This window comes from Canis lupus, chromosome 2 (genome assembly GCF_011100685.1).
Source record: "Canis lupus familiaris isolate Mischka breed German Shepherd chromosome 2, alternate assembly UU_Cfam_GSD_1.0, whole genome shotgun sequence".
In the NCBI taxonomy this organism is placed as follows: Eukaryota; Metazoa; Chordata; class Mammalia; order Carnivora; family Canidae; genus Canis; species Canis lupus.
This window is the reverse complement of record NC_049223.1, coordinates 47,753,071-47,780,317: the sequence shown is the minus strand read 5'-3', so window position 1 is coordinate 47,780,317 and position 27,247 is coordinate 47,753,071. Positions and strand designations below refer to the sequence as shown.

The window sequence follows — 27,247 nt, the reverse complement described above, 5'->3', positions numbered from 1 at the left end:
AAAGCCTCGTTAAAAAGCCATTTAATAGTTGAAATGATAAAGAGAGGGCTCCAGTTTGCAACTAGAGTTGATATTTTAGCATTTTCTCAGTTTGTAGGGAGGTCTAGTTTAAATGTTTCCATTAATTCATTCAACAAATACGGGCTGTGCTCCAGCTTTGTGACTGCCAAAGGGCCTATCCTGGTCTGTCTCCTGACAGTCCCGTCTCTCTCAGGACCCCAGCCACCATTGGTTGGACTGATGACAGGCGGTGAGAAAAAGCCTCTGAGGAGGTGACCTGTGAAAGAGATGAGGAAGGAGCCAGCCATGAAGCTCTGAGGCAAGAGCAGTGGGAAGGGCAAGCTCGAAGGATAGCAAAGGGAGAGGACAGCAAAGGGAGAGGGCCAAGGGTGCATGTGGAAAAACCATCAGAAAAGCTGGTCGGGTGCCTGTTCCTACAGGGCCTCACAGACCATGCTAAGAAATTTGCATTTTCTTCTGACAGCGCTGGGTAGTAAATTAGAAGCCTCTCAGGAGGTGAGTGAGACAACAGAATGTCTTTTTTAAAAGATCATTCTAGCTGCTACATGGGGAGTTGATTCCAGGGGAAATGAAGGAAGGAAACTCGTTAGAAGACCATTGCAATGGTGTTGCTAAGGGACACTGGGGGCCCGGAGAGGGTGGACAGAGGGTAGCGCAGTGTTTGAGAGTTCCAGCCACGTGGTTGACGTGGATACACCTTCTGTGGATACTCACACTTATGGGTTTTTGTTGTTGTTGTTGTTGTTGTTTGTCTTTAAGATTTATTTATTTATTTTAGACAGAGAGAAGGAGAGAGAAAGAGAGTGTGAGGGAGGAGCAGAGAGGGAGGAGGGGGAGAGGAGCGGAAGGTGAGGGAGAGGGACAGGCAGGTGCCGTGCTGAGTGTGGAGCTCTTCCTGGGACTGGATCTCACGACCCTGAGATCATGACCTGAGCGGAAATCAAGGGTCTGATGCTTAAAGGACGGAACCACCCAGGAGTCCCCACACTTGCCTTTTCTAATCGAGGATGACTTCATTCCCTAAAACATGTTTTTCCTTTGTGAAAGGACTTCAGGGAACTTACACCAGTTAAGAAGTACTTACCTCTGCTGTGTAACTTCTCTTGCCTCAGGATCATTCAAGAACCTTATTAAAAAGACAGATTTCCCAATCTCCTATCCCAAAGAGTCTGCCAAGCCTAAAAATCTGCATTTTGTCTCAGATTTTGAAAATTACCAGTTAAGAATTTAGCAGCATCCCCCAGTGGTGGCTCTTGGAAATTGCGGATGTAACACATTTGAAAGTACAGTACTTTGAATTCTTCATACATATTTGTCACCGGCAAAGTAACAATCTTTCACATTCATAATAGAGATAATTTCATGGGAGCAACCAAATGGGGTGGAGACTCCTTCCACGATTATCTATCTGGAGAGAACTCTCAGACGTATAAAGATAAAATAATTGAAACTTTGTAAGTAGTAATTAATTGGCTCTTATGAAGTCAGAGAGCAGTCATGCCTCTGAACCCACGGCCCAGCTGGTTATTAGAGTTCTATACGATTAGAGTAATCGTGATGGTGGAGGCAAAATAAAAAGAGTGGCATTTTCCGAATGTTATAAAAAGCCAATACGCACGGAGGCAGACGAGCTTCCACCAGCCCTGGGAGAGTAGTGGTACCACCCCCAGGGGAAGGCATTTCTTTCAACCACTGCCCTAACTAGGCATGAGTCTCTTGTTGAGAATTTTGTTAGTTTGTCATTTTGGATTAGAAATTGCTCCTTGTGAGAGCCTGGGTGGCTCAGCGGTTGAGCATCTATCTGCCTTTGGCTCAGGTCATGATCCTGGGGTCCTGGGATGAGTCCCACATTGGGCTCCTTGCAAGGAGTCTGCTTCTCCCTCTGCCTGTGTCTCTGCCTCTCTCTCTGTGTGTCTCATGAATAAATAAAACCTTTTTTTTAAAGTCTTTTGTTTTGTTTTGTTTTTTTTTTAAATTTTATTTATTTATTCATGATAGTCACAGAGAGAGAGAGAGGCAGAGACACAGGCAGAGGGAGAAGCAGGCTCCATGCACCGGAAGCCCGATGTGGGATTCGATCCCGGGTCTCCAGGATCGCGCCCTGGGCCAAAGGCAGGCGCCAAACCGCTGCGCCACCCAGGGATCCCTTAAAGTCTTTTAGTATACATTTCTTACACACTAGACCAAGCAACGAGATGTAAGCAGAATGACTGCTCCAAGGGGAGCAAGAGTCCAGGACCACTCATGGTGGCCCCTCAGCGCTCACAGGCCAGTGTGACCTGGGACCAAATAACCCCTCAACTTAGCCTGTTCTTCTTCGACCCCAACACATGCTCCCTCATATCTGCACACACACACATACACGTACACAGAGCCTCTCTTAGTTTTCTTCTTCCTGCCAATCCCTTTCCCCCTTTCCCATCTTGCCAAGCCAGCAAAATAAGAAAATGAGGTGTAAATCGAACCCTTAAAAAAAAATTCCTCCTTTGAAAATAACAAAGCCTCAGCTTTTTAGCCCTCACCAACTAAATTATGCAGTGTTTACTTGTGTCACCTCATCTTGATTTATTTTTGTGGGTTGAGCCTCTAAAAATAAAGAAAAGGTTTATTTGTTACAATCCAAAGGAGAACCTGAACAAGGAAATAGAGAACAAAAGGAAAGGTGAACCTAAAGATTGCACAACTAATTAAGGGAGCACAATACAAATCTGGACATGCCCACATGTATTTTTCCATTTAGCAACAAGCCTCAGGACAGTGGCCCGTTCATTTTTTTCCTCAAAGGTTTGCAGGCCCCAGCTCAGTGGTCCATCTGGAGTAAGGGCCTGCCCTCTAGCGGTGCCCGCGGAAATGTGCAGGTACATGTGCCCAACGTGGGGCCGAGGCTGCCCAGGAATGTGCGCTTGAAAAACTAATATTAGGGATCCCTGGGTGGCTCAGCGGTTTGGCACCTGCCTTTGGCCCAGGGCGCGGTCCTGGAGTCCCGGGATCGAGTCCCACGTCAGGCTCCTGGCATGGAGCCTGCTCCTTCCTCCTGTGTCTCTGCCTCTCTCTCTCTATGTCTATCATAAATAAATAAATAAATAAATCTTAAAAAAAAAAAAGAAAAACTTAATATTAGAAGGAATGCTTCTGCTGCTTTCCAGTAAATACAGCAGGTGGAGACACACACTGGAAAACTGGGACACGTCAGCCTCGTTTCCATTTGGCTGTTAGAAGACTGCTGGGCATCCAGAATTAGTGAAACGAGTTGGACCATAATTTATTTGTGATGCTTCCATGTCCTGCTCGTTTTTAATTCTTGAAAACTGTTAAGATCGGGAGATTTTAAGTAAATGCTATTTTTTAAAAAGATTTTATTTATTTATTCATGAGAGACACACACACACAGAGAGAGAGAGAGAGAGAGAAAGAGAGAGGCAGAGACACAGGCAGAGGGAGAAGCAGGCTCCATGCAGGGAGCCCGACGTGGGACTCGACCCCTGGTCTCCAGGATCATGCCCTGGGCCAAAGGCACCGCTGTGCCACCCAGGGATCCCAGTAAATGCCATTTTTAAATCCACTGCCCTCCTCCCCCACTGAACACACACCATTTGTTCATATTAAATACTTACTTAGTGCAGAAATATGGGGTGAAGTGGTGGGGAAGGTTCATGAGCCACAGATCCGCTCCTTTAAATTCACCCTTTGATTGGGAGAGAAGATATATTTGGATGTAATTATAATACATGGCCATGATACAAACAGAGAAAAACTATATTATATATATTGATTATATAATTATGCATTGATTTATTATATAATCAGATAGCTTGTATCAATACATATTAACATACCTTAATAATTAGGTAGTTATGTATTTTATAATTACAGTATTTTATTATATGAATATAATTAACTTAAATATAACATGTAAATGTATATTATACACATAAACACAGAGGAACTGGGTGCCAAGCCCTGTGTTAGGCGTGTCCACATTTCAATTTAATATTCAATCCCAACTATATCTTTTAACAGAAGAGAAAAGGGAGGTTTGGAAAGATTCAATAATTGGCCCTACTTTACAGAGCTATGAAATGGCAAAATCGGAACCTGAATTCAGATTTTCTGAGTCCATCTGATTCCATCTGGTTCCATCTGCATCTCACTTAATGTCACCAGACTTTTACTGAGGGTCTACTACGTACCAGGTGCTGTGCTATGGGTTCCAGGTGCAAAGCTGGGAGATCGCTGTCACTGGCCTCGGGTTTATGGTTTTGTAGGGGACTGGGCATGTGGAAAAACATTTGGTTACATTACGATATATGCAATAATGGAAGTGTGCACAGATTACCTTCTGAGCAGAGCAGCAAAGGCTGTTCATTGTTCATGACTTGTGCTTCCTGTCATGCAATCCGGTTACCTGGCCAAGCCTGAACCAACCGGAAGCCTGCAACTTGGTCAAAAGCAGCCATCTTCAGGCTCACCAGGGACCCTGGGGAAGCCTGATATCATCATTCTGCCCAACAGCCGACACGACTTACTCACCCAACCGATGATCTGTCATTGACAGTTTCCATCATGAGAAGCCCAGAGAACTATAGCGCCAGAGTAAGATGAGGGAGAAGTATATGTGGGGGTAACAGGTGAACTAATTGGTCAGAAGCCAGCAACCGAGAGCTCTAGAGTGAGAGAGAAGCTGAACTAAGAGGAGGGCATCATCATAGGAAGAAGGAGCCTGAGCCCCCTTCTGTCAGGGGAAGCCTGTTTTTATGTTGGTTCCTTAACAGTGTTCAAGGGACTCTGGGCAGCTGGGCCAATGCCAGTGCTTCTTGCTGTCTCCCGTGTCCTTATGTCACCCAAAGTGTCTGAGCTCAGCTGCCACTGTGACCCTGCAACACAGACTCTAGTTCCCGCAGTTCTGATGTGGCCAGTGAGCGCTTGAGGCGGTGTGGCTGGAAGGGTGGACTCAGCAGAGGCCTCACCAGGAGGTGATGCCCAAACAGAGTTTTGAGGTGCAAATAGGAGTTTGCCAGAAAGACAGAGGTGTGGAGGGTGCTCCAAAAGTCCAGTATTCCTTCCAGTACTGAACACCACTGGTGGCAAAGCTTTAATTTCTTGATTCTCCTTCCAGGGTAGTGACTAGAAATGCTCTCTTGCAGGAACCCTGGCTTCGAGAGAGGGCAGCGGTAGTGGGAACTTTTCTCTCTCCTGGAGGCTCTGAGTCTTGAAGCCTGGCAGTTGTGTCCATGAACTCTGTCTCTCTCTCTCTCTCTCTCAAATAAATAAATAAATCTTTAAAAAAAAGACAAGGCATTAAAACTGGAAGCCCAGGGAGTGGGGACTATGTGAAAACACTGGCATTTTCTTCTCAACTGGAATATCTGTACTTTTAGGAGAATGAAGTACTGAGCCAAGAGACAATGTGAAACTAGAGGATAGACACAGTGAACCTCCTTGAGGTGTCATTATTACAGACAACTTGGGAGGAAAAAAGTTTGCAACTTTTACAACCTTTACATTTTTGTCATATACGAGTCCGTGTAAGCCTGCTTTCCCACATTGGCTTAAATTTCTTTATTTTGCACTAACTTGCCTTCAACCTATGATCCAGCATGGAACTGTACTCAGAGATGCAGATTTTCCTTGCAGTGGTAATTACAATGTTATTTTCTTTTCTATCTCTCTCTCTCTTAAATAAATAAATAAATCTTAAAAAAACAAAAACAAAAACAAAAACGACAAGGCATTAAAGCTGGAAGCCCAGGGGGTGGGGACTATCTGGTATGAAGTGGTAGGCAAAATTTGTACCTATTGCAGAGACAAAGCACAAGACTTTTGCGATGTTTCTGTCCAAACTATGGCCTTCAGACCAACTGGATTTATTTTGCTCTGACCTGAAGAGAATGTCATGGAAAAGTTGGAGAAACACATTTTTAGGCTCCTGCCTCACCTTCCTAAACTGTCCACATTGTTTAAATTCTACCCATTAAAAATTCATGTAGCTTGATTTTTTTAATATTGTGGTGAAAAAACACAAAATTTGCCATCTTCATCATTTTTAATTGTACAGTTAGTCTTAAGTAGTCTTTGCAGTACAATAGAGCTCTAGAACTTTTCCCTGTGCAAAACTGAAACTCCATACCCATTAAACAAGTCCCTACTTCTCCCTCTGCCCAGCCCCTGGCAAACAGCATTCTATTTGTTTCTATGACTTTGCCTACTTTCCATCCCTCATATTAGTGGAATTATACAGTAATTTGTCCTTAGCAACAAGCTAAGGTCATTCACTAAGTACATGACATTTAGATTTAGGACTAGGTGTTAGAACCCTAAAAGGAGATCCTAGATCTCCTCAAAAATCATAAAGCATTAGAGGGCACCTGGGTGGCTCAGTCAGTTGAGTGTCCACATCTTGGTTTTGACTCAGGTCATGATCTGAAATCCAGCCCCATGTAAGGCTCCATGCCCAATGAGGAGTTGGCCTGAGATTCTCTCTGCCTCTCCCTCTGCTCCTCCCAACTCTCTCTTTCTCTCTCTCTCTCTCTCACACACACACACACTCTCTCTCTCTCTCTTAAATAAATAAATAAATAAATAAATAAATGAATAAATAAATAAATAAATCTTTAAAAAAACGACAAGGCATTAAAACTGGAAGCTCAGGGAGTGGGGAACTACGTGAAAAATCCCACAGAGGATATTTTCTTCTCACAGTTGTTTTGGCCCTCAGGACTTTTTTCTTAAATGAATATAAACGTCTTCATCAGAATTATTCCAACATTTTTGAGAATATCATCAAGAAATTATTTTCTGGAAACAGTCCTTTTGAGTTAATTTAATTCTTCGATCAATTTTCTTTTTTCTTTTTTTTTTTACTGTGATGTAACATACTTTTCAGTATTTTTATTTCACTGAAATAGTTTGGATTTAATTCAATGATCACATTTTGTATTTGTATTAAATTTTCCCAACCTTGGCTTCAGCAATTTTGAATTTTATTTTCTGGTCATTTTCTACCAACTCTAATTTTCCTGGTCAGGTTTTAGAGGTATAAATTTTGACAAGAAGAATGTGATTTTTTTTTTTTTTAGTCAATTTAAGAAGTCAATACCAAGTTTTGTTCTGTGCAGTTTTTGCCTTTGTCAGTTTTATTGTGTGTTATTTCCCCCAAATGCGATTTTACCTGGGTCAATTTTTGTAGTTTTGAGAATAACTGAAACAATGAGATTCTTTAGTTCACTTTTCGTCATTATTAAATTTAACATATATCGCTTTGGCTCTTCTGAGTTTAAATCTGTGTTGATTATTTCACAATCTCTCTTTTTTTTTTTTTCTGGTGACCAGGTCAAAATGTACTTGAAGTCAAAATACTGAGGTTGCAATGTCTGGTTTTTCTCTAAAATTTTTCTGATTAAAAGATTACAAAATGGAGTATCAACACCCCTTTATGGAGGCATGGGTTTCGTGGCTCAATCATGGTCTAGAAGGGAACACTTCGAGTATTGGCCCTTGCTCTGTCACGTAGCACCCTGTGTGTACAGGCTAACAGCCCTCATCTAAAAGTGAAGTGACTTAAATACATGATTTCTGAATGTCCTTGCAATTCTGGTAGTCTGTGACTTACAATCCTACCCAGAGAGGTGATCCTATGTGGCCATTACTTTGCCCCTTGATCCCTGCCACCCTCCCTCCCCTATCAGCCAGTGCCTCAGACAACCTGCTGGCCTGGGCACCCTCAGACCTTGGCAAGAGCCTCTCATTTAGCCCACACACATCCGATTTTGTTCCTACTCAGTCTTGACTCTTGACCTCCTCCAGAGCTGTACCATTCTTAGGTTTTCTGAGCTCAATCCATGTTCTTTCTGATTGAGCACCTGCCAATGTGGGCACAGAGCATTCTTCTCTAACCCCGACCTCCATGTGCCTGGAAGCTACGAGGTCTTAAGTGGCCACACTGAGTCTTGTCTTTCTCTGTCCCTACTCTGTCAATCTTACTCCTACCACTTCTCTTTTACTGTCAGGCATGGAACAGAGTTGTGGGGCTATATGGATATGGTTTAGGGTAGACCATCCTTGGGGTAGGGGGAAGTAGGATGGGGTTCAAGGCCTCTTCCTAGGAGGAAGAGGATAGCCCACCACAGCTAGGGACTCTTCTATCAGGATCCCAGCAGGAAAATGAAGGACCACTCTTGTGACTATTCACAAAGGTTAGCCAAGGGACTACTTACAAAGGTGTGGATGGTATGTAAGGAATCCATAAAGGACAGGGCAGTACCAAGGGATTCAGTTCCAACTCCTGAGCTCAAAAAGACATGGGAAAGGTCAGTTACTGGCCTGCAAGGAGAGAATCACACAGAGACGACCATAAGGCCCTCCTGCAGAGAAGGAGCCAGAGGCAGGAACTCCTCACCTCCTCTTTCTCCCTCCTTCTTGTAGGGAATTCCTAGTTGGCAGAACCGGGCTGGAGTCAGGGGGTAAGGGAGTCCTTTGATGAAACCCCTATGGGTCAGTGTTCCCAGGCAGAGACTACAGTGAAAAGGGTGGAGAGCGACAATGGCACACGCCGCTCCTCTTGCCCAGACACATATGTCCCAGTGAAATTGGCATCCAGAAAAGGAACATCCAGAGAAGACTTAAAGGAAAGGGGGGGGGGGGGCAGCAAACCTGTTTCACCCTGATGCAGAATGAATCAAACACGTGAGCTTTGTTAATTCCAGTTTATGTCACTGCTGACAGCACCTCTCTCCCTGACATCCACTTTCCGAGACACGGCTCTGGTCCTGTAGTCAACGGAAGCTTGGGCTGGATTGATGAGCTCACTTTGTTGGTCCCTGAGAAGATGAGAGGAGACAGCCCAGTGGAGGCTTTCAGGAGGGCGGGATGGAAGCCTTTGGACGTCTGTGTGGGTGAAGGGGATCTAAGAACAGAGGAAAGCAGGGAGGAGAGAGAGTTGAAGGGGGTGCCAATGGCTCGCCTGGCCAAGGGGCAGACCTGGGCTTACACAGAGGGCAGGACAGTGGGATCAGGGTGTACGGAGCACTCTCATGTGTTTTATTTACATAAGAGAATGCCACCTGTATTGCCTGAGGTGCAAGGTAGAGACAGAGATGCTGCTGGGACTGTGGTGGGGGGGCAGTGGGCAAGCTCTCTCTCTCTCTTCAGAATCCTGTAGCGCAGTTTTGCCACTGAACACCACATTTCCAGTGTAAACACCATTGCAAATGGGCAGTTTTCACCTTAGCTCAACTGGGAGAGACAGGGAGGGAAGAGCAAGAGAGCAAAGAGGAGGACAGAGAGATACTGATTGCAACCCACTTGTCCATAGATGGGTTGGCTCTGGCATTCATCTCTGATTCAGCCAGGATTGTTGTTTGCGGGGGGGGGTTGGTTGGTTGGGTGGGGAGGGGTGCCCCACAGGCAGCAGGAGCAGAGTAGGCTGTGGACTGAGCAGCGGCTTAGAAACATATCTATTACAATCACGCTTTGCTTCTTGTCAGTGACACAATATGTATTTAACATATTCTCCTGGGAATCTTAAAATTCAATATAATATAAGCCAGTGGCAAGTAATCTTTCTTTCATTAGGCACCTGGGGCGGCCCCTGAAGAGAGAGGAGTAGATTGGTCAGCAGAGGGAAGAGAGAACAGAAAGCCCTGGGAAGGACATGATCTTACCTCAGTTACTTCCAGACGGGGCAGCCTCCTTGATCAGCATCATGGGTTCCAAGAATTCACCAGAAGGAAGAAAAAGGGAGGTGGAAGGAAAAAGAGAATGGACAGGAAAGAAATATAACTGAAAAAAGTAAGCTCCTTCTAGGAAGAATTCTATTGTCAAGCTATTCCCTGAGGGTACAAGTCCTTGGAGAAGGATGAAGTGCATTCCCCCTTCCTATTGTTATTTTTTCCTTATCCCTATGAAAAAAAAAATCTGTTAATTTCATATGAAAAACAAAATATATTTCTTTTTCTTGAGTACTCCATAATTGTATAGAAATGTGTATCATTTCCTCTCCATAATTTTGAGAATATTTTTGAAGGCAGTGACATATTCTGACTCTTTAAGAACAAAACAATTCAATTTAGAAATCATTGAATGACAGCAATCAAAGTACTCAAGTGATGCAGTTCGCTTCAGCACTTGTTCAAAATGTCATTAGGAAACCGACATATAGCGGGTTGTTATGGCAACTAGAATAGCAGAGTTTATAACATCACTGTAATTAATGTTACCCAAACGTTATTAATCTTTCAACATCACTCACATCCTCTGAAGGAACAGCAGTTCCGGTCCTCTTAGGATTTTTCAATAGCGCTATCTTTGCAGCTTTCTTCACATTTTATTTTATTTTCAAATAGATCTTACTCTGACTTTGCTTTATTTAAATTAGTTATTGTTTCTATTCCTTTACTCATTCTATTTTGACTGCTATTTTTTGATAAAACTTGCAATAAGATGGAAAAAGAGGAATCACGGCTACAAACCAGAGCAAAGTCTAAAGATGAAAAGATATACACATTTAAATGTGGAGAACCTGAGAAAAATATTAAAATATTTTGCATATAGATATTTAATTTTAACTCACATTTGTGTAGCACTTCATAATTTTTAAAGCAGCTTCCATATATTATGTAACAGAACAACACTAAAAGAACAAGTGATATTTTTTGGGTGCTCACTATGTGACAGTTAAATGTGATCTGTATACATGAATGTTTTGAATTTCATAACAAACAAAGCAAGGTAAATGAGGTTTAAAAATATGCCTTCACAACTTGACAGCAAGAACCAAGGAACTCAATTAAAAAATGGACAGACTTGAAAAAACATTTCCCCAAGGAGGGTACACAGAAATCAAAAAATATATGAAAAGATGATCAACATCACTAATTATTAGAGATATGCAAACCAAAACTACAAGACATCCCCCTACATCCATATAGTAAACAGGATGTTCACTATAAAACCAAAAAATAACAAGTGGTGGGAGAATGTGGAGAAATAGGGACCCTTGTGTACTGAGGTGAAACTATAAAATGTTGCAGCCACTTATGGAAAAGAGTATGGTGGTTGCTGGAAAAAATTATGTCCCAGCATATAATCCAGCAATCCCACTTCTAAGGTACATATCTGAAACAATTGAAAGCAAGAGTTTTGAAGAGATATTTGCACATTCATGTTCAGCAGCATTATCCACAAGAGCCAAGAGGTGGAAGCAACCCAAATATCCACAGACAGATGAGTAGATAAACAAACTGGTATATACATATGATGGAAGATTATTCTGCTTTAGAAAGGAAATCCTGCCACATGCTAAAACATGAATGAACCTAGAAGACATTGTGCTAAGTGAAATAAGCCAGACCCCAAGAGACAAATACTATATGATTCCAGTATGTGAGGAATTTAAAGCACCAAATTCATGGGAACAGAAAGGAGAATGATGGTTAAAAGGAGCTGGGAAGAGGGGGAAATAGGGAGTTTTTTTTTTAATGGCTGTAGGGTTCAGTTTTCCAAGATGAAAAAGTTCTGGAGATCTGCACAATAATATGAATATTCTCAGCACTACTGAATTGTACATTTAAAAATGGTTAAGATGGCAAATTCTACATTATGTGAGGCTTTCCCCCCTACAATTAAAAAAAAAAAAGCCTCCAAATTGACACTCCTTCCTTTAAAAGGTGAAGCTAAGTCATTTCCCCTTGGATATAGATTAGATTTAGTAATTTGCATCTAGTGACTTATATAGAAGAAATGACAAGGTATGACTTCTAAGACTAGGTCTAAAGGGACATTACTATTTCTGCCTTATTCTCTCTCTCTTTTTTATTTTTTTAAATTTTTATTTATTTATGATATTCACACAGGGAGAGAGAGAGAGGCAGAGACATAGGCAGAGGGAGAAGCAGGCTCCATGCACCGGGAGCCTGATGTGGGATTCGATCCCGGGTCTCCAGGATCACGCCCTGGGCCAAAGGCAGGCGCCAAACCGCTGCGCCACCCAGGGATTCCATCTCTCTCTTTCTTAAAGAGGGAAGTGGGTCCTTTAGCTCTAGTCGAGCCTTTACATGACTGTCACCCTGGCTGATATCTTGAATGCAAATTCACAAGATACCCTGAGCTTGAAAACCCCCCAGGTGAGCTGACTCAGAGAAACTGACATAGTAAATGTTTATACTGTGGTTAAACCATTAAATTTTGGGGTAATTTATTACACAGCAGTAAATAACTACTCCAATACATATTTTCCATTAATCTGAAGCAATGAAGATTTCTAGTGTGGTGATAGGAGGGATCCTCACCCTTTTTGTGTCAATTTGTGATTCTGCCAATGTGTCTGGAGTCTCTTCTGAAAGGAGCTCCGGGTCAGAATCGGAGGAATGCCTCATGTGAATTATCCGCAAAGCCCGGCCTTACGAACGGTATCCAGGAACTGGCTGTCCTGTAACCCGAAGGCTGCTGGATTTCTTTCAGTTCCTTTATTTTCTCTCTCTGCGGTATCAAGAAATAGGAATGCCCATGAGGTATTCTCATTGAAAGTTCAATCACATGTGAACCAGCGAGTTTAGATATCAGAGGTCATACCTCCATCTCATACTATATTCAAAGAAAGTTTTTATTCTTTGTGGAAAGAAAGTGAAAGGGCAAAATAGCAATACATCTGAGAAACATCCAAAAGGCCAAGAAGAAAGGAAAACTCAACATCATCTTGAGGTGAAAAAATGGGGGTTCATCCAGAAGTGTCGTTTGGGAAGGGTTTCTCCCCTGTTGGACTACAATACATTCTATCCTTTCCTCTTTAGTGTAGGAATCAAGCTATAAATTTGTGGAGCATGAGATTAGGAGGCAAAATCACTAATACTCTGGCTGCCTGAAGGTTGTATTGCTTCTTAGGAGTTGGAAAGGCCTACAGATATCATCTTCTCTTGTTTTAAAACGAGTTTTCTTTAAGTGAATGAAATTGCTGTACTGCCCTTATTTATGAACTCTTTGGGTAGGAAAAAGGAGCTTTCCCAGATTTCAAATTTTAATGCAGGGCCCAGTATTAAAAAAATCAAATGAATAAAGATAAAATAATACAAAATAAAGACTTACCTTGCTTAAAAAAAAAAAAGAAAAGGAAATAGAAGCTCTCAGAATTCTAGTTTTATTTACCCAGTTCACATAGCAAGAATGCGGGAGACAAAAGCTACAAACCTAGGTTGTTTTGCTTCTGAAATCTACCCTCATTTTCTACAACACGAGGGAATTACTACCTTCATTCTAGGGATGAGGAAGCTGATTTTGGGAGAGCTTTAGTAACTTGCCCGTGGTTTTCCTGCTGGTTGGTACCAGAACTCAGATCATAAGTCTTAGTCCAATACACTTTTGCATGACTTATTATCGCTTTTCTGTTTAGATAATGTATTTTGTAAAGCTCTGGAGATATAAATATGAATAAGGTAATCAAGTAGAAAATATCCCCGCAGTGAGGAAACATGTTAGGTACATAAATTAGAATCGGTTTCTTAGATTTCTAGTTGAGGATTTCAAATTTTAAATGAGATGGTGGTGTAAAAACTTCTTCTACTAAGTCATTAAACTGTTGAGAAAATAACTATTTGTAGGAGCGGAAACACACCATAATGTCTCTCTCTTTTTTTTTTTTTTTACCATGATATGTTCCTGGTGATTATGGACCAGCAGCTCTGGCCAGTCCATGTGGCCTCTTTGCCCTACAACCACCCTATAACCAATACCGGTTGTAAATTAAACATTGTCACATCGCTCGAGTGGGCATCAGTATTCTGCAGCAAGGCATCCGAGGTGACCGCAGAGGACACTGAGTGGCAAACAGGAGGTTTCCACTCTAGGCCCTTGGCAGCAAACTGCAAAAGAGACCTTCATTCATGAAGTATTCTTGTTAGAAATATTTCCCCTCATCCTTCTGAAACCTTTGGATGTAACTCACAGCTCATAAGAAACCCAGGGCACAGGGCGTGTGTGGGTGGCTCAGTGGGCTAAGCATCTGCCTTGGGCTCAGGTCATGATCCGGGGTCCTGGGGTGGAGCCCCACATAGGGGTCCCTGTGGGGGAGCCCCTCAGCCAGCAGAAAGTCTGTGTCGCCCTCTGCCCCTCACCCTGCTCATGCTCTCTCTCACACTCGTGCTCTCTCAAATACATAAATAAATAAATATTCAGGGGACAGAAACCAAATTAAACAACACCAGAGAGAAATAATAAAGTGTGACTCAATCTATAAAACAACTGACTCAATTTCTTCTAAAGATCAATGTCATTAAAATAAAAAGGCCGGGAGGGAAAAAAAAAAAAAAGGCTGGGGAGGACTGCTCTAAACTGAGAGAAACTAAAAGGACACACTAGTCCTTGATTGGACCTTGGAAAACAACAACAACAACAACAACAACAACAACTCCAAAGCTATACAAGATGCCTTCGGGACAAATAGAGAAATTTAGATATGCTCGGCAATTAGTCTTGGAGAATTATTATTAATTTTATTATGTGTGTGTCAATTATCAATTTATTGCCTTAGCTCCAAATCACCCTTCAGTAATCACTCTGCAATACTGGATGGACTCTTTGAGCATTTTTCTGTACAGTAAGCATGATGTTAAATTTGTCAATAGAGGGTACAGGAAAGCCATTGCTGGAGGGAGGGGGCTTCTCTTCCTGGTCTCAGAATGGTGCATTTTGCTTTTGCTCCACTTCTCCAATTGCTAAGTGGTGGATGTGTGTCTGTGGACATCTCTTGGCGACCCTGCACAGCAGTCCAGACCCTGTCACCATCCTGATGTATTTTCCCACTAAGGACACTGTGTGCTCCAGATCTCATGCCTGCTGACGCATCCAGCTTTCAGGGTGCACCTGCTCTCCAGCCTGGGCTCTTGGAGCCCTGGAGGTGGCTTCTTGCTTGCCTGGCGACTATGGACCAGCTCTGGCCTGGAAAATCCCAGAGGCTTCTCCTCATCCTTTGCTGTAAGCACACCTTCACAGTGAGGTCTGAGCCCTGCCATGTTTAAACCTCTTTTCTGAGCTAGTCCTTCCTTCCAGCCAAGAGGTGGTTGACATGTATTGCAACTACAAACCCTGGTGGATATACTTGTTTCTCTCTTTTTTGGTGTCACTTCCTTCAAAATGTCATCATCTGAGGTCACTCCCTTTTATACTTCACCAGTGCAGGAGGAGGGTTATGTCCCTGGTACTTGGGGACCACTGGTCTGGTCCCTTCACAATTTCACAGCAGCGACGTACACTGAAGCTCATCGCTGCTGTTGGTTGGCCTTTGTATCCAGCCCCCTGCTTTTATTCCCTAAGACTGCTATATTCCCACTGGCGACCCACCATGCTTTGCTTGGCTTCAGCGGCCTTCGTTGGGAAATGCTTCTGAGCAAACCAAGAAGGCATTGAGGTGGGAGGGACAGGTCTGGAGCTTGCTCTGAAATGTCACATTTAGCTACAAGCTAATACTCCTCATTAGCATTAGTGTTAAAACTGGACCACCAGAGCTAGAGCTAGAGAAAAGACGGTGTGAAGGGGATTTGGAAACCTGACCAGTAAGAAAAGGATGGATGGGTCGGCACTTAGCAGTGCGCTCATGATCGAAGTCTGAGAGATGTGAGAGGAGGCGCAACATCCCCACCGTAAAGGCGAAATAGGCTCCTTCTATTGACTTAACAATAAAGATCAATAACATTTGTTATTTTGTTACCTTCTGAAATTTTTGGCAATAAAGTCCCTTAGAAACCCTCAAGTGAAACTGCAAGCTTGTTCAAGGGCAGAGGCCAGGGAAAGACACTTTAAGAACATACTACCTTGCAGCCAAGGAGAGTGAGGCCGGTAGAAAAGCGGGTGGAGGGGGCACAGAGCCCGGTGGAGAGCCCCAGGCCTGGCCTCCTGTTTGCAAGCAAGGCCTGTGGCGCACAACGGACGGGGGCTTTGCCATCATAATTTCGTCTGTCCCTCCAGCCAACCACAGGTTCCCTCCACGGGCCTTCCCTTGTTCGGATCTGGTCCGGGGGCAGGGACTCAAACTCACAGCTGCCTCTCTTCTCCCCAACCCAATGTCCCCGGCCTCCGAATCTTCCACAGACATCTTCCTTACCTTCTGCAGACTCACTCTACATTTCCTGAGCCCTTTCTTTACCTTGATAATGACTTTGAGTCTCTTTATTCCTCTCTTTTTCCTCCCTTTTATTATGCTTCTTTGGCATTTACACGCGTGCTTCACCTACCAAATCTTGTCTGGAAAGTTCACCGTTTCGGAGCTACTTTAAATCTGCAGATTTTTATCTGCTTGTCACCCACACTGAACTTCATCGGTGAATTATTCCTACCGTCTCCTCTCAGTAAATATTGCTGCACCAATGGTCACTGACAGAACAGACACGAAAACATAATAACTCGGTCCATTTTATCTGTTCGGCTCTTCTCTTTCAGACCTTGCCCGTGTATATACTTAACATACACATGTGGCATTTTGAACTTACTTTTATTTTTATTTTTATTTATTTTTATATTTATTTATTTATTTATTTATTTATTTATTTATTTATTTATTTTTATGATAGTCACACACAGAGAGAGAGAGAGAGAGAGAGAGGCAGAGACACAGGCAGAGGGAGAAGCAGGCTCCATGCTCCGGGAGCCCGACGTGTGATTCGATCCCGGGTCTCCAGGATCGCGCCCTGGGCCAAAGGCAGGTGCTAAACCGCTGCGCCACCCAGGGATCCCTGAACTTACTTTTAAAGATTTTTTTTTTTAATAAAAATGGGATATTATGTGCATTGCTCTTTTTTTCCCTTAAGAATATCTCCTGGGCATCTTTCCATGTCATTATGTCTACATTGCTTCATTCTTTCTTGAACAGCTGCGTAGTACTTCACTGTGTGTATGATTGTACTTCATTTTCCCAATTTCATATTTAGGTCGCTTCTCGTTTTTTGCTATTTCAAACACTGCTGCAATAAATAATCTGGTACATATATCTTTTGTGCACCTGTGTTTTTCTGCAGCATAATTTCCCAGTGGTGGAATTGCCAGTTTAATTGATCTGTGCCTTTTGAATGCTAGGAGACACTGCTCAATTGCTCTCCAGAAAAAGTTATCTCAGTTTACGCTGTTACCAAATATGAATGGGAGGGTTCTGCTCTAAATGAATGTGAGTCTTACCTGGGCTCTCAAGGCACCTGGGGGTTCTGCTATTCATTTTTCACTGGTTCTGTATTTCATTGCCTACACAACACTGCCAGGCCCCTTATATTTCTGAGACCCTTAATTTAATCCTGCCATTCTAATCTCAGGAATTGACCTAACCTTCTCTTCTGCAGTCTTGAGTGTGATTGCCATTCATTCTCTCTGGCTTGTTGCCTCATGATCCTGAGGTTGCTGCTGGAGCTCCGCAACTACATCTGCATTAGGAAAAAGGCGGGGGGCAGGAGGGAGACGGTGCTATTGGCATCCATCTCTTTTATCAGGAAGGAAAGCCTTCTCAGAAGGCTCCAGAAGATTTCCCCTTACTTCTTCTTAGCCATAACTGGCTCTCATGGCCATTTCTACAGCAAAAGGAAATTGGGATATTTACTATCTGGCTAAATAGAACAAAACTGTCACAAATATGTGCACCAATCTTGATTTATTGCTTGAGCCTAGACATGCCACGGCCCAGAATAAAATGAAGGTTCTGTTAGTATGGAAGAAAGGGAGAATGGCTATTGAGTTGTAATCCACAGTATTTGCCAACAATATATATTTGCTCAATACATATTTGTTGAATGCAGAGCATAAGAATAGGTCAGCAACCTGTCACCGCACTGAACTGAATCTAAATCCCTGATTTATCACTTAGTTATTCAAAGTCACAGTTTAGTTCTAAGTTACAAATGTTAAATATCTGCATGCAGAACTGTATTTGTGGCCTGATGGGGGCCACAGAGTACACATCCCAGGGTTGAGTGACATTTTGTTCTCATTTGAATTCAAATCAATTTTGTCATCTCTGAGGGGCAGATGTTATGCGTCAAACAAGTGACAGATTGCAGCTTTAATTTAAACAGCAAGATTTGGTTTATAATATATTTATATTTATTGGAGAAAAAAATCCAATGATGTCACTCAAGTGTTTCTTGAACTAAAGTAAAAGATTTTTTTTGTGTTTGTTTTGTTTTTAAATGATAAAGGAAGCAGAGGACAGCTGGATACTCACAGGTCTCATGAAAGAATGGAGATGATAGTGGTCCGCACTGCTCATTTGGATTTAGAACAGCATCACTAGTGATGGTGACGGGACTAAGGTAGGCAGTAGTGAAGACAGGAAATTCATGGTGGTAAGAGGGTGAGGTTGTGGATAGGGGTTATGCTCATCTATCCCTTCTAGAAGGTTATGCACTATGTTAATATAGTACATAGAAAAAACAACAAAAAAGTTTTATTATTTATTTATTTATTTATTTATTTATTTATTTATTTATTTATTTTATTTTTTAACAAACATTTTTTTAAAAAAAGGATTCAAAGTGCTTGTTCACTTTGTTTTTTTTTTTTTCTTTTTTCTTTTCTTTTTTTTTTTGCTTGTTCACTTTGAACAGGAATCTTTTTGTTAGCTGACTTTGTAACTGTATTTGTGATGACTTGGCTGCCACCCTCTTCAGCCCCAGTTTATAAAGCTAGATTTCAAGACACCTCAGTGGCTCAGTTGGTTAAGTGTCTGCCTTTGTCTCAGGTCATGATCCCAGGGTCCTGGGATGGAGCTACGTGGTGGGTTCCCTGCACATCAAGGAGCCTACTTCACCCTCTGTCCTTCCCTACCACTTGTGCTCACTCTCTCTCTGTCCGAAATAAAGAAATAAAATATTTTAAAAAATGATGCTAGATTTCTGTTTTAGATGCTGTAGGGACCAAGGGCAAGCCGCCCCAAGATGGACCGCTCTGGCATGAAGATGATTTTGAGTTAAAAAGCAATCACAACCCAGCAGACTCAGGAAAAACTCTTTACCACCTGGTCAACTGCCTCAAAAGTATGCAGACAGAGGACCTGCTCCAGGAAGAGAGCTAACACCACAGATGATATGAACTAGATATGGTGGACAGGGAAGAAAAACCAGTGAATTTTACCTTTTTAAAAATCACTATAAGAGAACTCACAAACCCAAAACAGGACTCAGCGGCCCAAGTAAACGAGTGGAGTGGATGAGGTGGACACTGCCATGGTTAACTGACAGCGATTCTAAATTTTTGCTATCAGAAATACTTCTGATGAATAGTTTTGTAACTCAAGTTATTTTTCCCATTTTAGGAGATGTCCTTAGGACAGATCTCAAGAAGTATACTTAGAAGATTAAAAAAAAAAGCAGAATTATTTAAGAAACTTTTAACATACATTGCCAGATTTGTGTACCCAAAAGGGACCATGGCAGCCCGGGGATGTGCCCATAGTCCTCCAATCACAGAGGGCAGGGGAGAGCACTGCATCCATGCCCACGGCTCCACGGGCTACTCCTAGCCAATGAGCTGGCGTCATGGAGATGTTAAAGCAGGCCTGTTTCTGGAAGACACTGGCCTCCTCTGAGGGTGCCACTGGAAGGAGGACCTCCCAAGACCTTGCTGACCCTTCCTGTAGGCAGCCAGGCAGTCCAGGTGTTCACACCAGTCAGCCTTCCTTCCCTTTGTCTGAAGTCAGAAGGCCACATGCTCTGGTTGCTCCCAACCTTCCTTGCTCTCTCTCTGCTTTGCCTCACAGGACATGCCCACAAGAAGATTCCTGTACGCTTCACCCAGGCCTGCTGTGTGCTTCTCTTAAGACCCATATACACACAGTTATATTTGTTTCCATTTATTTCCGCAAGTAATCTACATGAGTTTTTGTGGCTTTTTTCTCCGCATTTGACAGCTTTTAAATTTTTGCTACTTTGAAATATGAAGAGGCGCGTCTTCCTTTAATTTGCATTTTTACTCTTTAAAAGATCTATTTCTTAAGGGTTTATTTATTTATTTTAGAGACAGAGAGTGGGGGGAGGGGCAGAGGGAGAATCTCCAGCAGACGCCCCAACTTGGGGCTCCATCTCACCACCCTGAGATCATGACCCGAGCTGAAACCAAGAGTTGGGCGCTCCATCAAATGAGCCACCGAGGCATCCCTAAAAACTTATTTTAGAGAGGAAGGAAGGGAGTCAGGGAGGGAGGGAAGGAGAGAGAGAGAGAGAGAGAGAGAGAAAAAGAGCACATGAGAGGTACAGGGAGAGGGAGAGAGAGAGAATCTCAAGCAGACTCCCCACTGAGTGCAGAGCCCTACGCAGGGCTTGATCTCAGGACCCTGAGATCATAACCTGAGCAGAAATCAAGAGTGGATTCTTAACTGACTGAGCCAACAGGACATTCCCAATTTGCATCTTTAAATAGTGAAATTTTACATTTTTGGCACATGCTTTCTAGCCATTTGGATACTCTTACCTGTAAATGTTCCTTGAGGAGTCCATGGAAACATAGCAGTCACTTTGAAACAGTCACCTTTGAAGGGTGTGTGATCTCCCTTGGTTTTCCTATACTAGGGTTGCCAGCACTCAGCAGATTTTAACAGGAAGGTTCCATCAGCTGCTACCCTTGCAGAGGTCTGACACATGACTGCAGTGTGAGCTCCAGGCCGGGGACAGGAAGACAGCCCAGACGGTTCCTCTTGCAAAATATGAAGAGCTAATCCTGTGTTGCAGCACAGGGTCCCACACAGCCTCCCCTGTGGGAAGGAGAAGAGACTAACATTTATAGAGCAACCTGCTGTGTGCCAGGTACTTCCTTTCTCTCATTTAACCTTACATAGTAGGTATCATTTTCAATATGCTACAGATGAAGAAAATGATGTTCAGAGAATTGCCCAAGTTACACTTAAAGGCAAACTTTAAGTTACACTTAAACTTCACCTAAGTGAAGTTGCCCACTTTCTTTCACTACATCAAACTCCTGAGGCTCCTTTGACCTCAAACGTTTTACATCATTCATGTGGTTTTTCTAAACTTTGTGTTATGTTGCACAGCTTTTGCTTACCTAGACTGTAAGTTCGCATCCTCAATATATAGTAATGAATTGATGCTGATGACGACTTAGGCTGATTTTCTGGAATTTGAGTTAGCTGAAGAATCACCCATAGCTCCCCCTTAAAAGTGGACAGCCATAGTTAAAAGTGGAGATGTGTAGCACTCATGTATCAACCCTTACAAGGGATATCTTCTGAAATGAGATTAAAAAAACAACCAAAAAATCCTGCCTCCAAAAAATCACCAACCAGTGAGAAGGAAAGCAGAAACACAACCCAAATCCTTAGACAAATAGGACTATTTAAAAAAAATAAAATATGATACTATTCAACTCTCAAACCAAAGGATTTCAAGGATAAAGGAATCAAGCTCTATGTGGAACCTCAATTATGTGCAGGGTCATGAAAAGACACAATTGGTTGGCCTTGTCTCTTCCCAATTTGAATATCTGAGCACTCTAAGGTTCTCATTCTCCCGCTCATGCCCCCTTGGTATCATATGATGAGTTAATAAGGAGAAAATATTATTGCATTCTCAGCTTTCACATCCCTAATAAAGCCTATATTTCAAAGCTGTTATGGAACTTCACACAGAATCCAGGTTTAAAGACAAATTAAATACATAAAAAACTAAGGGAGACAGCAAAGTTTAGTTACCTGAGAAACAGCTACTAAATGAATCTCTTCAGTTAGGAACACAAGATAAAAATGAAAAAACTCACTATGCTTTTGCTTTCAATTTTACTTTAGGCCTTATTCAATAACCCTTTTGGCAAGAAATGTACATGTATAATTTAAAGCCATCCTGATCAGAATGTGTTATAATAACTTGACTATGTAAAAAATTTGTCTTTTTTGCTACTGTCATGGAGCTCATCTTTCTGCCAGCTTCAGTAGAGTGGTTTAGGTTAGAGGGCAGTGTTATCTTATTCTATCTTGAATACAGGTAATCAAAGTTGCGGATGGTAGAGACTACAGGTGACAAGCATCCTGAAGACTTATGCTGCCTGGCTACGCCCCTCTGGTACACGGGCGTCTTGGGTGAGCAACAGCTTCCCTTAGCTAGGTGACAGGTGGCCAGGAGAACACGTCGCTTAATTACCCCTCCTTGAGATTTTTCTTCTCCTTTTCCCCCCACCTATGTGTTGTTGCTGAGGACGGCTGTCATCTTCTGCTTTTGTCTTACCTTGTCCACTAACCGGCCTAACTCATTACCTTGAATCCCACCTCCTGTGCTATCTTTAGCTTCCTATCCCTTTTCTTTAGGAATTCCATACCTCGTTGGTTCTCATTGTCACAGCTTCTGAAATGAAATAGGATAAGCTAAAAGACACCTCTGCTTTGCTTTAGAAACTGGGTGAATCAGAATTTCTCCTCTGTGTAACGAAATCGTGTATAATTTATTACCATAGTGTGACTTCGTGAGGGTCCACGTTAGCAAGAAGAGACAGGGGATGCAAAAAGTTGTGAATCGCAGAGGCTCCTACCCCTTGGCTACTAGATCAGGTCCTGTTCCTACTATTTGACCGTGTTCCTTCCCTCCGAATCACATGGATGGCATTTTCCTCTTTGAGGATTTTCTGAAAGTGAAAGCAATCATCTCAATCACTGTCATTCAAACACGATGAGATCTGAGGATGGTTGTTGCAAGAGTTATGCCAGCTGGGCCAAGCAAATGTAGCTGGCATGCTGCACAAGTATGATATGTGGATTGTGATCAGAATACAACTTTTTTCTTTTCCTTTCCTACTGCTTCTCTAAACTCTGTTCAGTGGGGAATAATCTTTCCCTAATCATGGTTGAGAACTACCAAGCCAGTGATTTTTGTACTCCCTCACAAGGAATAGATATCCTATAGTTATTTTAAATCTCAACCAGAGATGTGCTTTACAATTGGAAAGTCCAGGTCAGTGATATCAAAACTGCACCCCTGCTGATGATGGCTTTTCCCTCCTTTCCCCAGACAGATCTGTTCTTTCCTGGAAGTCCTCAGTGGTGAAAGGTGTGGTCCATCAGCTCTCTAGCCTCTGACACTGGCCAGAAGCCCAGGAAGCAAGGGACACACTGGTGTAGCAAAGTTCTTATTTGGCTGGGGGGTTCCCATGCCCTCTAGGCCCAGTGGGTAGTCAGTGCTAGCATCCCTGTGTAGACCTGATAGATGGTTACTCCACATTCTTATTTCTCTTTGTGGGCTTTTGAGAGGGGATCCTACTGGGTGTCTCTCCTCCAGGTCTTACCTAGAAAGGAGTACCTTTCTTTCAGGTGATTTCCTATGACTTTTCTTAATTATTGTGTATCAGGTGCTAAGTCTCTGGCCTCTTCTTGAGATCTCTCAACACCTCCGGGTGCACCTACTGGACAAAAAGCCTACACCCGCTCTTCTCTACCTGGATGTTGTTGGCCTTAAAAAAAAAACAAAAACAAAAATAAAAACAAAAACAAAACAAAAACAAAACCTGCTGGTTATTTTTACCAGAAAAAAAATGGATTTATTTGAGACTAGCAGAGAATTGTAATCTGGGACAAGCAAGCTACAGCAAAACCATAGGCAAGCCCAGAGAACATAGGAGAGGAGTGCTCTTTTGTAAAGGAAAAGGGGAAGTTGAGAAAGCTGTTACAAACAAAATGTCCATTGGAGTAAACTGGAAGTTGGAAGTATAGTGGCTTCTCATTGGTTGAGTTGTGAGTCTCTTGTGAGTAGGACTGCTGGGAGGATGGGAGGAAGGGGAGGAAGTAAGGCTCTCTTCCTCCTGTGGGTAGTAAAGCAGTATCTACATACAACGCACATCTCTTCCTGTTGGGTCTGCAATTGAAGTTCAGTGGTAGGCTGAGAGGTCCCCCTGCCAAATCTTTTGACTCCATTTTAGTGAGGTTTCCCATTATCCATTTTCACAATTCCCCCTTTTTGATTAAGATCTTTCTTTGAAAGTATCACTGATCAATAGTCAGACTCTTTATATTTAGTGGTTTTGTTCCTCAGTGCCAGGAAGGACCTTCACTAGTTGTCCTGTTCTTTGGTGGAGAGAAAGCACAAAGTAGTTGGAAACCACTTAAAGCCACATATGAAGAACAAGGAAGGTTAGGAGGGAGAAACTTTTAGGCACGTCCCATCTAAAGTCTACCTTTTCTCAAGATCATCTCAAATCACTGAGCCAGCATTATCTTGCTGGGTACGTAGTTTTTAAAAAGTTCCATAGTCAATAAAGTATAAAACTTAAAATAATGATACAACACAGAAGTAATGTAACAATTCCAAGTTATGTGACCATACTAAACCAGGACTCTACGTCTGAAAGTATGCAACTGAAATATTCCTTGGCACTTAACTTTGAATTAGGTGAGAAAAGTTCTCCCCATGAAGGTATACCCAGAGTTATGTATGCCTCCTGGAAGTCTCAGTTTAAAGCAGCCATGAAAGCAAAATTGTGGATACTGCGAGAGTGCATTGATAGAATGAACTGTGTGCATTTGAGAAGATATAGTACAGATATAAATATGAAGCAATAGCTAATGAGCTTTTTGCAAAATGGTGCAACTTTAAAAATGGTTTAAAACAGTATTGCTCTGTCAAAAGAACTCTGTGGAACCAAATGTATTATTGGTAAAATAGCCTACAATGTTGCACATTCAGACCATGAATTGGGTAAGAATCCAAAGTTAGTTAATAGTTCAGATGAAAGAAAACTCTGTAAATTCTGAACCTTCTAACCCGTCAGAAAAAGCAAGTGAAACATTAATTTGTCCCAGGATCATGATGGGGCTGTTTCCAAAAGGCCAAAACTCTTCAAAAGAAGAGTTTTCCCCAGTTTGCAAGGACTTGAGAAATGCAGACAAGAGCCCTGTCTTTCTGTGAAAGAAAGAGAAGAAGCAACAATGAGAGAAAGGTACACAGATCTGGTCTGCACATGTTGGAAAAGTGGTCTTGTCAGATGTCATCTGCTTCAATTCCAGGAAATCTTTACTTTCAGGTCACCAGATGGTGTGCAGATCTAATCAGGATTTGGTACTTTCTTTAGATGTATCATGTGAATCCAAGAGTCTATTCTCTGGAGTTTGGCAGCATAAGTGTTGGTTTGCAGTTCCTGATATGGGTCTTTCCAGCAAGGCTGAAGAGTCTTTTCAGAGGAGTCTTTTCCAACAGATGAAAAATCCAGGCTGCAAGGTGTGATACATACGGTTGTTATCTCCTGGGAGTTCACCGTGAAAAGACTGCTCTACCAAAGCATGATTATTTTTAATGGAAACAATTAGGCCTTTACACTATTGAAGTATATCTCCTTTTATTAACTGTGGATCAGACAAGGCAGGAGCCAAGTGCGATGGACATCCTCTGAGTATCTCAAAGGTTGAGAGTGCATGAGTTCCCAACAGGATGGGTGATGGAACAATAGTAATGCTTTAGGCCAAGGTATTTAGAAAATTCCTACAAATGCTGCCAGTTGAGTCTTAACAGTACTGTTAGTGTGTGTGACTGAGGATTAGAGATAATATGCACAGTGAAAATGGTGTAAAACTGGCTAGTAGGTCAGAACTGAAGCACCTGATGGGTTCCCCAATCACTATGAAGTTCAAGGGCACTTCCCCAGGTGGGATAATCTTTTCTAATGGAAAAAGCACTGGTTTGTCTATAAGAGAAAGCTTTGGTCCAGTGAGAAAATGTACAAACTATGACTAAAACATATTTACCCATGAGAGGGGTAAGTTGTATAAAACCCATTTGCATAAACTGGTTTCTCTGGGTTATACTTTGGGCGGATGGGACAAGCGAGGTAGGCATTTTCTGCAGCCTTATTAACTTTTCCCCACCAATACTGGCTCATAAATGTTATCATTCTGTCAGTAAACCAATGGTTTAATGTATGCATAGTTGGTAAGTATTGAGAATTTTAGAATTTCTGAAAGGGCCAGATTGTTATTTGGTCCCAACCAGAGTTCTCTTTTTATCAAGCCAACAATCATTAGATTTTTAGTACTGGCTTTCCTTCTCTTGGGTCAATTTTTCCAAAATTATTATCTGGGAGAACATCCCTTTGGATCATGACAGAAGTCTGGCTATTGGTTTCGAGAGCAGCATTTTTGTGGAAATATCAAGAAGGTGAATGACTTTGGCCCCCAGGGAGCTAAGTCTGGAATGCCCAGGACCCTAGAGCAGTCAATAAAAGCAGAGTGGCTAGAGCAGCCAGAGTATGGCATCTAATACTTTGGATGTAAAAACCACTTATAATTTTTATTCTCAGTACATGTAAAGATACTTCATTGTTTCCATAATATTTCAAAGTCATGAACAACCCCAAAGGTATACCAACTATTGCTGTAAATGTCTGTAGTTTTATCCTCCACTAAAGCACAAATTTGAGTCAAAACTCAGCGCATTAAATTGAAGTAGCCAAAATGTAAAGGTATTGTTTAGGGGCTTCAAAAGGGGTTGCAATTGCAACAGCATAGTCACCACCATATTTACCATTTTCATCCTTTAAATAAGAACCATCAGTACACCGTGAAAATCTGCATTAGTTAGAGGAATTCTGAGTCCAAATGTAGTCCTTATTTCAAGATTATATGCTCTGCTCCTGGTATCTAATCTGAGTTTGAACAAACTTCTAATTCTCTTTGGACACTTCCTGTCCCTTTAAGGCCAGAAGTTTTAACAGGTGGATGCTGTCTTACCAAAAAGGGGTTTAAGAAAGGGGAGCAGAAAAGCAAGTCATCTGTGCATTGCAACACCGTAGAGCCTGATGAAAACCTGCTATCATCCAAATCAGGTTCTAAGGTTTGTGAAAAGTCAGGACCCTTTGTGAAACTGTAGGACATTACTGTCCAGGCATACTTTCATTCTTCCCAAGTTAAAGCAAAAAGGATATTGGCTATTCTTATCAACTGGAATACTACAACTGCATTGCATGGATCAATTACACTGAAAATTTTGCTTTTAGTGCAAAAGGATATTTGGTAGTACACAGGAGCTGGGAATGACAGAGTGCCGAGGGGTTACAGTATTCTTTGCTGCTTGGAGGCTCTGGACAAAACTCCATCCTTTGCCATTGGTTTTTTTTTTACAGGTAAAACAGGTGTATTACAAGGACTAGTAGGGAGGCTCTGAGCCTTGAAGGGCTTCTTTATTTACAGGGTATTGATTCATTCTGGAGAGAGGTTTTGAGGGATCTCTTTGAAACTTGGTGGGGGAATGCGCTCAGGATTCTGCTGATGTCAATTGAAAAT

At 42.2% G+C, this 27,247-nt stretch overlaps 2 long non-coding RNA genes across 2 annotated transcripts in view; both read right to left on the bottom strand.

Annotated features, from left to right (window-relative positions):
* LOC102152511 lies at positions 1-22,425 on the bottom strand. The gene is made up of 7 exons (XR_005355591.1): positions 21,040-22,425; positions 20,452-20,731; positions 12,306-12,495; positions 9,681-9,708; positions 8,671-8,837; positions 3,636-3,706; positions 1-277 (listed from the first exon to the last, which is right to left on the bottom strand). It is a non-coding gene; the product is annotated as an uncharacterized LOC102152511 (long non-coding RNA).
* A 1,049-nt stretch (positions 22,426-23,474) lies between these two features.
* Positions 23,475-27,247, bottom strand: part of LOC119871109 — a 189,150-nt gene continuing 185,377 nt past the window's right edge. Inside the window, exon 9 of the long non-coding RNA XR_005355590.1 lies at positions 23,475-25,183. This is a non-coding gene — a long non-coding RNA (uncharacterized LOC119871109). The remainder of the gene's footprint in view (positions 25,184-27,247) is intronic.